At 47.1% G+C, this 14,647-nt stretch overlaps 1 non-coding gene across 1 annotated transcript; it reads right to left on the bottom strand.

The window, feature by feature from the left end:
• Positions 1 to 6,075: 6,075 nt before the first annotated feature.
• TRNAQ-CUG (transfer RNA glutamine (anticodon CUG)) lies at positions 6,076 to 6,148 on the bottom strand. Its single transcript has one exon. It is a non-coding gene; the product is annotated as a tRNA-Gln (tRNA).
• Positions 6,149 to 14,647: the final 8,499 nt, after the last annotated feature.

The following is a 14,647-nucleotide window of genomic DNA, read 5'->3' as shown; positions in this document are numbered from 1 at the left end:
GCGGGAAATGTCGGATCTGCCCCTAACCAAGGCCTGCAGTAGATCTGCTGGCTGGGATGGCTTCGCTTATAACATGCGCTCCAACTTTTTCCAAGATAAATCCGAAACATCCCCCTAACTAGTGGCGTCACAAGGGGGGACGGTACACCCCGGGTGCCATGTCTGGGGGGGGGTGACAAGAAGGCGCCCGGGTGCGGCGGCGCAAGCAGCCATCACGCCACCTCAGCCGCATGTGGAGGATCCTCTGTTCATAGCTGCAGACGCGAGCAGAGGATCCCGCCACCATCCGTGTGGCAATCGAGTAGTGCCGGCAGCAAACCGCTACGTACAACGCATGTGCGGTGTCACACGCATGTGCTGTATGTAGCGATGCCACACATGAGCTGTACATAGCGGTTTGCCAGCGGCGGCGCCCAAGCACCATATGGACGGCAGTGGGATTCCTCCGGCGCCACTCCAGCCGCAAGCGGAGGATCACACTGCCAGCGCTGCAGCTGTGAGCAGAGGATCCCGCCACCATCCATACAGCACTTGGGCAGCACTGGTGGCAAACCACTACATACAACACATGCACGGTGTCGGGCACATGCACTGTACGTAGCGACGCCGCACATGCACCCTACATAGCGACGCCACACATGCATTGTACATAGCGTATAGCTGTCAACTTTTTCCTTTTCTTGCGAGGATCCTATTCGGAATAAGGGAATTTCCCTTTAAAAAAGGAAAATGTTGACAGCTATGACGTAGCGGCACAACGCATGCACAGCCGGCAGTTTACCCCACCCCGGGTGTCGGTTAGCCTTCGTTCGCCCCTGCCCCTAACCATGCTGCCTCACCCCTGATCAGGCCACTTCAGCCCACCACTGCCACTATCCCTGTGTGACCTAGCCACTCACACTGCCACCGCATAGGCCACATCAGCCTACCACTGCCACCCCACCGCTCTCCTCCCTGCCCGCTCAGGCCACTTCGGCCCACCATGGCTGCTGCCGCCACCCCACCACCCCGCAACCTTACCTCCACCAGCTGGGCTCTCTTCTCCTAAGCCGCTTCCAGAATGGCATCAGCGGCCGTGGCAGGCCGTAGCTGAGACCTAGAGACAGAGGAGGCTTTGCCACAGTGGCTGTGGAGGCAGCCCTGGCCTTGCCGTAGCAGTGGCAGAGGAAGGGGGACATCTGGGAATTAAAACAGAAGCCTTCTGTAGATCTAGGATGTCCCATTCAAAGTGGAGCAGTTGGAAGGTTTATTATAAAGTGGAAGTGTGTGGCCAAGTGGAAGAGCAGCTGTTTGCATGCAGAAGGTCCCAGTTTCAATTGCCAATGGCATCTCCAGCTATGGCTGGGAATGTCTCCTACCTGAAACCCTGGGGGTGGCTGCCAGTCAGTGTCAACAGCACTGAGATGAATGGACCAATAGTCTGGCTCAGTTAAAGCCATCTTCCCATGTTCCTATTTGGGAAGGGCCGAGTAGCAGAACATCTGCTTTTCATGCAGTAGGTCCCAGGTTCAGTTCCTGGCAAAATCTACAGGTTTGGGCTGAGAATGTTGTCATTGAATTCTATTCAGTATTGATCCAGAGTAGATTCCAATGTATAGTTAGCAGAGTAAAAACTTAACACGTTGCAGAATTCCCCCAGAGACAATTAATAGTAGACCAGAGACCAAATAATAGTAGACCAAATAATATACCAGAGACAATTAATATTTCTTCCAGCAGAGCTTTACTGCTACTGAAGGCAATTGAGCATAATGGTCACAAATCCAATACATTCAGGATTGGCACTGTCCATAAGAAATCCAGTTGCAGCAGACTTAACTTAAACTTACAATATAATATAATATAATATAATATAATATAATATAATATAATATAATATAATAAGTCTAAACCTTAACGCTAAGCATACTATGTACAGAACACCACACCAGGAGGAAAAAGAGATAGAAAAGAGTGAATCCCAGGCTCCTTCTGGCCTTACTTTTATAGTCAGTATGACCTTGACAGAAAGAGATAACATAACCAGTTTAAGCCAGCTGTACTCCACTTCTCCGAAGGAATACCCCAAACATCATGAACCTTCTGCTTCTTTCTTTCACACAGAGAAGCCTCCAGAACCCTCTTGAATTAATTAGAATAGGAAAGATCTCTACACATCAGATCCATACTTTCTGCACCAGGAAAATGCAAATTGGCAAATGTCCCCTGCTTGAAAACCTGGAGAGCCACTGCCAGTCAGTGTAGACAGTACTGAGGTAAATGGGCCAATGGTCTGACTTGGTATCAGGCAGCTTCCTGCGATCAGCTACACCAAGCCAAGAGGCTTGAATGGGTCCACTGACACTCCTTATGCAGACTTGCTCAGGTATCTGCTTTTCCTGGCCACAAATGAGCTCCACCTCATCCCACCCTCAACTGCAAGGTATCCAGGTCTTTCAATTGGCCTTGCCTGAAACTCAGGGCTCTTCCTCTCTTCGCTCAACACTCGCACACAGCGCGAGCACAAGCACATCTCTGCTCCATCACTTCCAAATTCTTTTTTTTTTTCCCATGACAATCAGAGACACAGCATGCAACGTGTGGCTGAAAGCCTCCAAAATAGAACTTTTCCCAGAGTAATTACTTTTGATTTACTTGCAATAAATACGCTACTGTATTTTTTGCCCCTTTCCAATAATTGAACTTATTTATTTTTAACAAAGATTAAATGTCCTTCTGGAACTCGGAATGAATGGAACCTGCCTGTAGGGAATCGATATCAAATCATTCACCATGGCTGGCTCGCTCTCACCCTCATACACTTCCTAAAGTTAATCATGCCCCCAAAGTCTCTCCTGAGAGCTTCATACTGAAACCAAACTTTATACACGATTGCCTGGGGGATATAGGCATAGCCATATCTCCTTTAATCATTTCTATATTACGGATGACCAACAGGTTAGTTAGAACCTACACTAGGGTATATATATCTATATCTATATACAGTGGAACCTCGGGATCTCCTCTGCTTCACCCCAGGCAGACCACACTGAAACACAAGGTCCACACTGAAACCTCTCTCAGCAGCCATTCTCCCTCACATAGAGAGAGAGGGAAGAACAGAAACTGGTTAAAAATGACAGTTACTTGAATAACAGTCACAACAGAATGGAACGCCTCTCTCATGTGACTCACAGTCAGCCAATCGCATGAGAGAGCTACTACTGCCAAAGGAAAAACCCCACACTAAAAATACACAGCAATTCAACATAAGCAAACACTCCCATTTCAGGAAATTAAAACCCTCAAGCAGGACCTGAGCACAAGAGCCCTCTGCCTTCCTGCCATTTCCAGCAACTGGTATTCAGATGTTTTACTGCCTCTGACCAAGGAAGCAGAGCAGAGCCATCATGGCAAGTGGCCATCAATAGCCCCTGTCATAGAGCTATAGCCCCTAAGCTCACAGACTCACCAGTTTAAAATGATCTTCGCTGGTTAATCAACTCTGCTTGCAGTGGGCTAATCTACCAGTTAAATGGACTGAAGCACCCATTCATTCATTCATTGTTTAGATCCCCTGTGGTTCACAACAGCACACAGTTGTTCTTCAGTCCCAGGAAAGGTCACACATTTCCATGCACAGGGCACCTTCAAGGGGGGAAAAACTCTCTATTCTTTTTTCTTCTTAACAGCAGGTGTCTTGGATGACAGGTCAATTCCCAGAGATGTGAAACCGTTTCCCTCCTGGCCCATGAATTATTTTTTCGACATCTAACCTGCCTCTCAACAGCACTTCCACGAAACCATGAAGACCGACCGCTCCTTGATGGCCATGTATCACTCCCCAAGCCAGGCATGATGCGGGCAGAGCCTCAGGGCCTGGAAAGCCAGGGACCGTTTGTCACTTTTCAGCCATAAAAAAATCAACCGGTCCCCGGAGGCCGCACGTTGTTCTTCTTCACTGGAGGAATGCATGCAAGGAGACTCAGAAAACGCCGAAGATTTCCCTTGGCCGCCAGGTCGCTTTTTTGCAGAACGAATGGAAACTCCTTGTTCAGAGGGAGTGTGCCATATGCCGGAAGAAATATACATCCAATCTAGGCTCTACTGGTGTGTTGGCAGAGTAGCTAAATTGCAGCGAGGAAGCCAAATCATGTTCACCCCAGACAGGAGCCAGGTGAGGGGTTTTTTTTTAAAAAAAGTTAAAAGCCTAAAGGGGCTTTTTTTTTTGTCTATCCTATGTTGCTCTACTTTAAACAAAAAAAAACCAGAGCTCTTCTCCACAGGCAGCTCAGAAAGGATATTGCTACAGGTTTTGGCTGCCTAGTTAAGCACCGTGATTAGTATAATCAAAGAAATTGCCTTTGTACCCTAGAAGAAATAAGTGAGCCACTTCCCTACCTGCCTAACAATAGGCAGAGTGGTGTGAGCTGAGCTGGAAGCAGGTTGGAAGCTGGAGACACGGAGACCTGCTTGCTGGATTCAAATCTTTGACTAATAGAGAAGTGAGATATGTTGGGGTGCTAGTGCTGTGAGCCCCTCCATCTTGTGCCCAGGCTGTATATATGTGTAAATAAAACCATATATGTTATGTACTGAAGTTCTCACCCTGGGCCAGCAGGGGGATACTGTAGATAGTTCAGGTCCACATATGCAAATAAGGGATCGAAAGTGACGTTCAGTGATTGGATAGTTACAGAAAGTTGTTACAGTTACGTTGTACTGGAGCTCTATATAAGTAGGCTGACTGAACCCTTCAGTTCAGTTCAGTTCTGTTCTGGGCTCTGAATAAACAAGAGCTCTTTGAAGAATCGCTGTGTCGTCTGATATGTTCACCCACAACTTAACAATATATCCTAAAGACATGATAGTCTTTGTGGACTTTCCTTCCAAGAAAACCTGGATAAGCGCAAGGAACCCCTGGAGTCTCCAGCTGGTTGAAGATTGGGGTGGTGTGTAACAATATTATAGGGGTGGAAAAGTTTCAGGAAGGAGCAGCCAAAATGATCGAGGATCTGCAGCAAGTCCCCTAAGAGGGAAAGTGGCAGTATTTGGAGCATTTTAGGCCCTGGTGGGAACCACCACCACCTGCCTGGAAAAGAAAACATGTGTTCCTTGAATGTAACTAAGCAGAGAGAGAGAGAGAGAGAGAGAGAGAGAGAGAGAGAGAGAGAGAGTCAGTCTTTGGCTTGTGACACGAGCAGGCTGTTTCTGCTTAGCAGCAACTCATTGATTAACAAAGTCTGATGCTTTCAGCAGGTACAAATCTTGCAGCATACACACACGTGCGCGCGCACACACACACACACACACACAGAGAGAGAGAGAGAGAGAGAGAGAGAGACCATTTCTCCGCTCCTGGTGCAAAGATGTTTGCAAGAGCAATGAATGGCTGATGAGTATCCCTGCTCTGTGTTTTTGTTTTGTTTTTCCTGCCTTAGAGAAAGAAACAGCTGGTGCCATGACAATCAAGGTTCCCTTTTCTTTCCAGCAGAGAGCACAGTTGCCCAGGAATGATGAGTTTCAAAAGGGCTTTCATGCTTTGGAGTTTTAGCTGGGGAAGAAGCAGAAGACGACGTTTGGCACGATGGCAAATCAATGCAGCTTTTACCTCTCACTTTCTCCAGAAACTAACAGGGATGTTTTTACTTCCCCAGTTTTCTGTTATGTGCCAAGGCAGCCCCGCTTTCACTTCGGTCCTCCCCAATACCAAGCATAAGAGTCATGACAACAAATATTTGGGTGAAATTGGGCCAGAACTTTATTTACTGCAGATGTAAGCGGTTGGGCATAGGCATTGGGTAGACCCCACCCCTTCCTGCCCACCTGATGGAAGAACTTACGTTTTGGGGTCAACCAGAGATAAGGGAGTCCCTGTGGCCCTTAGCCTCCCCCCCCCCCGCTCTGGCAGCCATCTTGCCTGTTATCACCACCTACAAGCAAACCTTTCCAAATAACTGTGATCTGCAGCTGTACCGGTGGCTGGCTTCCTGTTTCTCCCAACTCCATAATGCCTAAGCAAGAATCACAGAATTGTAGATCAGGAAGGGACCATGAGGGTCATCTAGTCCAGCTCCCTGCAATGCAGGACTCTTTTGTCCAGAGTGGGGCTGGAACCCACAGCCCTGAGATTCAGAGTCTCGTGCTCTGCCAACTGAGCTATCCCAGCAACCAAACTCAGATTAATTATAGTACTGATATAACAGAGGGGGGTGGATGGACCTTGGGGTGAGCAAACCTGTCTGGTCTTTGGTCCTAGGGGTGAGCAAACCTGTCCATTTTGATTCCTGAGAATCAAAAGAGAGAAGAATCCTGAGAGCCAGTGTGGTGTAGTGGTTAAGAGCAGTGGACTCGTAATCTGGTGAACCAGGTTCGCTTCCCCGCTCCTCCACCTGCAGCTGCTGGGTGACTTTGGGCCAGTCACACTTCTCTGAAGTCTCTCAGCCCCACTCACCTCATAGAGTGTTTGTTGTGGGGGAGGAAGGGAAAGGAGAATGTTAGCCGCTTTGAGACTCCTTCGGGTAGTGATAAAGCGGGATATCAAATCCAAAAACTACTACTCTCAGTTTCCTACTCTTAGAATAATAGAATCGAAGAACTGTAGGGTTGGAAGGGTAGCAGAAGGGTCATCTAGTCCAAACCCCTGCAATACAGATATCACAGCTTTAAAAATCCCTGACAGATGACCATCCAACCACCATCTAAAAATCTCCAACAAAGGGAAGTCTTCCACCTTCCAAGCAGTGGGAAATAAAAATTAATTAAAAAGGAGACAGTGACACCCAGACTGGGCGGCTGGGGACAGCACCAGAAAGCAATGAATCTTTGTGCACAGCGTTTCTCAGGAGATAGGTTTTACCCTCTGAAATTGCTATTTTCCGCTTGAGAACTATAACCTGGGGGGGGGGTATTCCATACAGTCCTAACTGAGACAATAGTACCTTAAATGTCTTGCTAGCAGTTTTCCTCATTTGTGGACTGGGAGATAAGTCTCCATTTGTCTCCACGCACACACGACGCCCCTCTTATTTATTTAGAAAGATTTATGGGCCACCGAATCACAAAGCTTCCTAAGTCAATGGTTCCCTAAGTATGTAGTGGTGCCCCCTGGGGGAGGGGCACATTGCCTAGGGGTGTGCTAAGAGGCAAAGAGGAAGCAGGGGGAGACTGGAGGTGTAAATGAATATCAGTCTTTGAAAAAGTGACACCATTGGATCAAGGTAACTTTCTTGAATTAATTAAATAGCTTTAATTGGATTTTGAATAAATGTGCAATTAATTCTTACCATTTTGAATTCTACTGTGTTGTTATCTTCCTTAGTTGGGTCAGGCAAACTACTATTCTGAATACAGTGGTACCTTGCTTGTCGAACTTAATCCATTCCGGGAGTCGGTTCGACAACCAGGAACCATTCGAAAACCAAGGCGTGGCTTCCAATTGGCTGCAGGAGCTTCCTGCACTCTATCAGAAGCCACGGAAGCTGCATCAGAAGTTTGGCTTCCATAAAATGTTCGCAAACCGGAACACTTACTTCCGGGTTTGCAGTGTTTGGGAGCCGATTTGTTTGGGAGCCAAGCCGTTCAACAACCAAGGTACCACTGTAATGCTTTTTATACAGTAAGGTAGGGGCCGCTGGGGATGAGTTTATGGAGCCAAGTTGGTAGTGGCCTGAAAAGGTTTGTGAACCACTGCCGTAAGTGGTGTATATATAATAAAAACAGCAAAAAAACTACATTAATGTGCATAAAACAGTTATCAATGGATAAAAATCAGTGAAACCTGGGGCTTGTTTTAGAGTTTGGATTTGATATCCCACTTTATGACTACCCGAAGGAGTCTCAAAGCGGCTAGCAATCTCCTTTCCCTTCCTCCCCCACAACAAAAACTCTGTGAGGTGAGTGGGGCTGAGAGACTTCAAAGAAGTGTGACTAGCCCAAGGTCACCCAGCAGCTGCATGTGGAGGAGCGGGGAAGCGAACCCAGTTCCCCAGATTACGAGACTACCGCTCTTAACCACTACACCACATTGGCTCTTTTAGTCCTTCTTTCCATTCTCTAGCAGACAAACTTCCCTCTCCCCCCGCCCTTTTTATCCTTCTCCCGCAGGAGCCTCTCTGAGGCATCAATCAATTCCAACCTTGTTCAGCCATTTCCTCTTCCCCGATTCCTGACCCACCCCGCCCCCCAGCCCTTGGAGTCAAGCTCAAATCTGTATTACATGAAAGCACAGGACCCAGCCAGACCATTAGAGGAAGCGGCTATGGGATTGGGGAGAGAGGCCTTCTCAGCGTAGGAGCTGTGGATTTGCACGCCTTAGAAACCAGGAAAGTTGCCAAAACATACTCTTAAGGAATCAGAAGGAGCAAAACAGAACAGAAAGGGCTCAAAAGGAGCACTGGCAACTCCGCAGTGCAAAAGACAGGGGTAAGATTGCTACAATTCCAGATTGGATTGTTGTAGTACACTCTACATGGAGCTGCCCTTGAAGATGACTCAGAAACTTCAGTTGGTACAAAATGCAGCAGCCTGGGGACTGGCTGGGGTTCGGTTTAGATCTCGTATAAACCCTGTTTTAAAACAGCTACTCTGCTTGTTTGTTTCCAGGCCCAAGTTGAGATGGTCACATCAGTGCTTAAAGCCCTAAACATCTCAGGCCCCAAATAGTCGTACCTTAGAAGTCAAGCAGCATCCGTTCCGGAAGTCCGCTCAACTTCCAGAACATTCGGAAATCAAAGCATGGCTTCCGATTGGCTGCAGGAAGCTCCTGCAACCAATCAGAAGCCACGGGAGCCCCGTCGGACGTTAGGCTTCCAAAAATAGTTCGCAAACCAGAACAGTCAGTTCCGGATTTGCGGTGTTCTGGAGCCAAACCGTTCGAGAAATAAGCTGTTCAAAAACCAAGGTATGACTGTACCTGAAAGGCCACCTCCTTTCCTAGAGACCCCATCGAGTCTTGTGATCGGCACAGGGGATCCACTTGGTAATTCTGGTGCCCTCAGAAGCTGAGGGAAGCTGTTATCTGTGATTACCCCAAAGCTGTGGCACTTCCTCCCCGCAGAGGTGCTTCCAGCACCTTCATTATATGGCTTCAACAAATGCTCAAGACCTCTTTACCCTGGCTTTTGATGCTGGGGGTGTGCATTTTTGGGGCCCACCTTATTTCTGTGATTTTGAGTTGTTTTGAACAGTTTTCAGTACAGTGGTACCTTGGTTCTCAAACGTACTCTGTTCCAGAAGTCCGTTCCAAAACCAAAGCATTCCAAAACCAAGGCGCGCTTTCCCATAGAAAGTAATGCAAAACAGATTAATCCGTTCCAGGCTTTAAAAAAACAACCCTTCAAACAGCAGTGTAACATGAATTTTACTATCTAACGAGACCACTCATCCACAAAATGAAAGCAATAATCAATGTACTGGAGTATATAAAAAAAAAGACAGTATTGTAGATGATTTTTTTAAAAAAAAATATTGATGACAGTCATTGTTTGGATGGGGGGCTTTTATCCATTTCCGCAGTCGCACAGTCAATCAGTAGCTGAACTGGGTTCCACACAATCACAAAAAGAAATTAACTGAAAAAGCCTCAAAAACAAAAATACAAAACAAATAGCAAAAACAAAAGCGCCAAACTTAATATGTTCCGGAAGACCGTTTGACTTCCAAAATGTTCAAAAACCAAGGCGCAGCTTCTGATTGGTGCAGGTGCCCCGGAAACAATAGCCAACAACCACACTGGACGTTTGGCTTCCAAAAAACGTCCGAAAACCGGAACACTTACTTCCGGGTTTTCGGTGTTGGGGAACCAAGGCGTTTGGGAACCAAGGCACCACTGTATCATGCTTTATTGTTGTAACCTGCCCTGGAACTTTAGGGTGAAGGGCAGGAGAATAACAACAAACAACAACCGTTTAATAATGGGGAACCCATATTGCACACCACTGCCCTCCCAGAGCAGGCAGTCTTCACAGGGAGGCTGGTGAGAGGGGAGGGCATGAAGGCTGGCGCAAGCAACAGCAAATGCAGATAGCTGTCCCTCATTTTCTTCTGGTGCTCCTCTCCCTCCCCACATACTGTTATCGTCATGACCTCAGGGACCAGAATAAATCAAGGCTCTTAATCAGAGGCTGCAGAGTCTCCGTCTAAGGAGCCTGACCAGGTGTAGGGGTTTGAGTCTGCGGAGGGAACTCAGGAGCCCACTGAGGCAGAGGAACATGAGCCTACAGATGAACTTCCAGTGTCTGCAGGATTAGAGAATGGACGCCCACGAACACCTTCCCCTGAAGAACCAAATGCCACCCACAGAACCAGTTCACCTGTGCAGGGAACAGGTGGTAGGCTAAGGAGTAGAGGAATAATAATAATAATAATAATAATAATAATAATAATAAATTTTATTTATTTATTTATTTATTTATTTATACATACATACATACATACATACATACATACATACATACATACCCTGCCCATCCAGCTGGGTTTCCCCAGCCACTCTGGGCGGCTCCCAACAGAATATTAAAAGCATGATAAAACATCAAACATTAAAAACTTCCCTAAACAGGGCTACCTTATGATGTCTTCTAAAAGTCAGATAGTTGTTTATTTCCTTGACATCTGATGGGAGGGCATTCCACTGGGTGGGCGCCACCACCAAGAAGACCCTCTGTCTGATTCCCTGTAACTTCACATCTCGCAGCAGTGACGGAACCACCAGAATGCCCTCTGGGTTGGACCTCAGTGTCTGGGCAAAACTATGGGGGTGGAGACGCTCCTTCAGGAATGCCCATCTTCCAGCCAGGGTGTTGGCCTTTAAAGACTCTAAAGGTATCCACCAGAGGGCAGAACCTAGGAGGAGGAGTCTGAGGGGCAGAGGAGTAAAAAGGCAGAATCTGCTCTCTACCTTCCTTGGAGCAAGTCCCTCAATCTGAGCTATCCATAGTGCTGAAACCCAGAGCTGTCCATTGTGCTGGAATGTGGAGCTATCCATGGTTCTGAAACTCCTGAGCTGCCTTGTCCTATATGATCCAACAATCCAGAACATGTTGGTGGTCTTTATGGGACACACACACAGCATTTAACTTCTCAAAAACTCAGGTGTGGTTGCTTATCACACTATTAAAAATCACATGCTGTTTGGCCCAAACCTGCTCGTATTTCACCTGAAATGTTGGCTGGCTCAGAAGGGATCGAGAAGTTGCAAGCAGGACCAGAATACAATGGCACCGTTCTCCCCATTTGTGACTCCTGGGAACTTTCATTCAAAGGCATACTGCCTCCAACAGTCCCCATAATAGGGGACAGTGCCCTTTATCTGTCAGGCTAATTGAGCAAAGCGCCCATTTCAAGCAGGATGGCGAGTATGTAACCCCCAGACCTGAAGTGTCCTCACAACTAACTAGTACATGGGAGAAAAGGAAATTCAATCATGGTGTGTGTGAGTCCAACATGCTTATGAGCCCCCCGCTCTCTTCTCATTTCAGCACATCCCAACTTCATTCTAGCCGCCACGTGATATATGCACACATCGTAGAACAGAAAGGTTAATATCTTTCTAAAAACCTGCTAATGTTTTGGTATGCAAATTAAAATGAAATCAGCAGATTAAAAAGGCCCACATTTCAGCATCTGGCTGGATCTCCAATACGAAGAGCCGTGAATCATCAGCAGATTATTTCCATTGAAGAAACTGGCAAACATGTGGTTACATTTAATTTTGTCTAATAAGAATCACATTCTGGTAAACGAGCCTATGAATGCTGGAGAGACTGAATTGAAAAGAAAGCAGGTGACTTTTTGTTTCCCAGCTAGGATTTGGGGCAAAAGAAGAGGACATCCAATGACGCTGGCTCTTGGAAGATTCGGGACAGAGAAAACAAAGGAGTTGTTCATGCAGCACATAGTTGAACTGTGGAACTCCCTCCCACAGGAGGCAGTGATGTCCAGCTTAAGTAAAGGTTGGGGCGCTCATTTCACTTTATTGGCCGAGGGAGCCGGTGTACAGCTTCCGGGTCATGTGGCCAGCATGACTAAGCCGCTTCTGGCGAACCAGAGCAGCGCACGGAAATGCGGTTTACCTTCCCGCCGGAGTGGTACCTATTTATCTACTTGCACTTCATGCTTTCAAACTGCTAGGTTGGCAGGAGCAGGGACCGAGCAACGGGAGCTCACCCCATTGCGGGGATTCGAACCGCCGACCTTCTGATCAGCAAGCCCTAGGCTCTGTGGTTTAACCCACAGTGCCACCCGCATCCCAGTTTAGAAGGTTTTAAATGAGGGTTGAACAAATTAATGGAGAAGAAAGCTATCACTAGCCACTGGCCATGATGCCTATGCTCTCCCTCCATGGTCAGAGGCAGAAATGCCTCTAAATACCAGTTGCTTGGGTCCTATGTCTGGGTTTCCTGCAAGCATCTGGTTGGCCACTGTGAAAGCAGGATGCTGGGCCAGCTGGGTCATTGGCCAGATTCATCAGGGCACTTCATATGTTCTTAGCACATAAGAAGAGCCTAGTTGTTGGTTTAGGCCAGGCATGGCCAAACTTGGCCCTACAGCTGTTGTTGGACTACAACTCCCATCGTCCCTAGCTAAGAGGACCAGTGGTCAGGGATGGTGGGAATTGTAGTTCAAAAACAGCTGGAGGGCCAAGTTTGGTCATGCCTGGTTTAGACCAAAGGCCCATCTAGCCATGCATCCTGCTCCCACAGTGCCCTACTGGGGGAATTCTTGTGGATAGTAGAAGATCTATTGATACATCCCATATGGGGATTTATGTGATACTGGCAGAGAGCCAGCAGTGCAGTCCAAGAGAATGGCATCAAGAAGGCAAAAGAGTAAAAGATTGTTGCGTGACTGGATCTTTTGTAAAGCCTGGGCAGGCCAGGTCGTCCTCTTATATACCTGCTGGGATTGACAAGGCTTCTGACCCTCACCTGAATCTCATACCTCTCTTGTAGCTGCCTCTGATTAGTTATCATTTAACTCTTGGGGAAAATAATTATCATCACACGTCATGTGCATGGAAGTTGCCGAACCAATTAACCAGCTAGAAGGATTACTGTTAATAGCACCAGTTTCCCTATAACTTGATATTGCTGGATAGTTTTGATGAACTGCAAAAGCATTCTTAGCTTGCTTTCTGTTGCCACCCTGGAACTTTTCTTTATTAGTGCCACTTTGTTTTGTACGATTCCTTGCAAATGAAGGAAAACAACTTTTCGGCTTGTATATGTTGATAATATAATTTTGGTTACTGAGGACAAACAAGATTTCAAAAACAAGATTGGATGCAGGCCTGGCCAGGACATAGGCGTCCTGACTGTGACAAAGGTGATCTGTGTGTGTGCTTGCTTGCTTGATTGATTAACAACTGTTGGGAACTTCCAGGTCCCTGCTCTCCCTTCTTATGGTCTTTGTACTGGACCTGGAGACTCCAATAGAGAGAATTCCATGTCAAGAAGGAAGGCAAGTGGGCACTCTATCAAATGACAGGGCAGGAGTTACACGGAGCAGGGCCTTTTCACTGGTGGTGCCCATTGTATGCCTCGCTCTTCCCAGACCTGCTCTCTTTTGGCTTGTATTTTTGGAGCTTTATAATTTAGGAAGACTTTGGAAGAACTGGTTGACAAGTCTTATCAGTTGCTGACATATGAGCGGATTTTATTTGCTGCTATTCTGTGCTTCTTGTGCACCAGGGTTTACACCAGCCAGGATGCCAGAAGGGATACAATTAATGAGCTTTCTCCATTTGCAATTTTGGGAGAGGGGAGACTGCGGCACTGGGGAGAGGGCAGGCTGGCGAGACCCCCTAGACTTAGAGGCCTGAGTTGCCCTGCCCTTGCATGAAGTCTTGGGTTTGCAATTTTGGGAGAGGGGAGACTGCCCGCTGGGGAGCAGGAGGGCTGGTGAGGCCCCCTAGATTTAGAGGCCCTAGGTTTCAACCTACTTAGCCTATACATAAATCCAGCACTGGAAACAAGGAATGTTGTATTTGACTGCCTCAAGGATTACATCCCACGCCTACCAGAGGCACCAGTGGAAAACCTGCAAGCAGAAGCTGGGTGCAACAGCACTCTCCCAACTTGAGAGCCCCACCAACTGGAATTCAGAGCCATTTGTGGCCTCCAACAGAATCTTCTCTTGCCCAGCATTCAACATTCTTGCCCAAATCACCCAACATTCAGCTTCACTGGACGGCCCTGAGTTTTAGTGTTGTTGTTTAGTCGTTTAGTCGTGTCTGACTCTTCGTGACCCCATGGACCAGAGCACGCCAGGCACTTCTGTCTTCAAAGAAGTCTTCTGAGTTTTAGTAGTGACAAGCAAAGTTAGTCTAGTATACCATGCAAATGAGCATTTTCTCCATGGGGTGGACTTTGCACCCACTCAAGCCTGAAGCACCTGGCTCTTTACTCCTTCGATGTTTCAGAACAAATATTTAGCAGGAGAGAACAGGCCCCAACTAACATTCTTTTCTGTTGATGGTTTTACCCTGCAGGAAAAAAAGAACCTTCTTTGCTTAGAATATTGCAACTTTGCTGAGCTGCAGCAATTAAAATTTCAGTCGTGAGCGCCAGATCGCCTGCGGCAATTGTTAGGATGGTTTACAATCCAGTGTACTGATATAGAAACACGTTGTCTGAAACATCCCTGGAACGCTCTCATTCTCTCTCTC

This window comes from Podarcis raffonei, chromosome 16 (genome assembly GCF_027172205.1).
Source record: "Podarcis raffonei isolate rPodRaf1 chromosome 16, rPodRaf1.pri, whole genome shotgun sequence".
NCBI lineage: Eukaryota > Metazoa > Chordata > Lepidosauria > Squamata > Lacertidae > Podarcis > Podarcis raffonei.
Note: the sequence above shows the minus strand (reverse complement) of the source record. Positions and strands in the feature narration are given on the sequence as shown.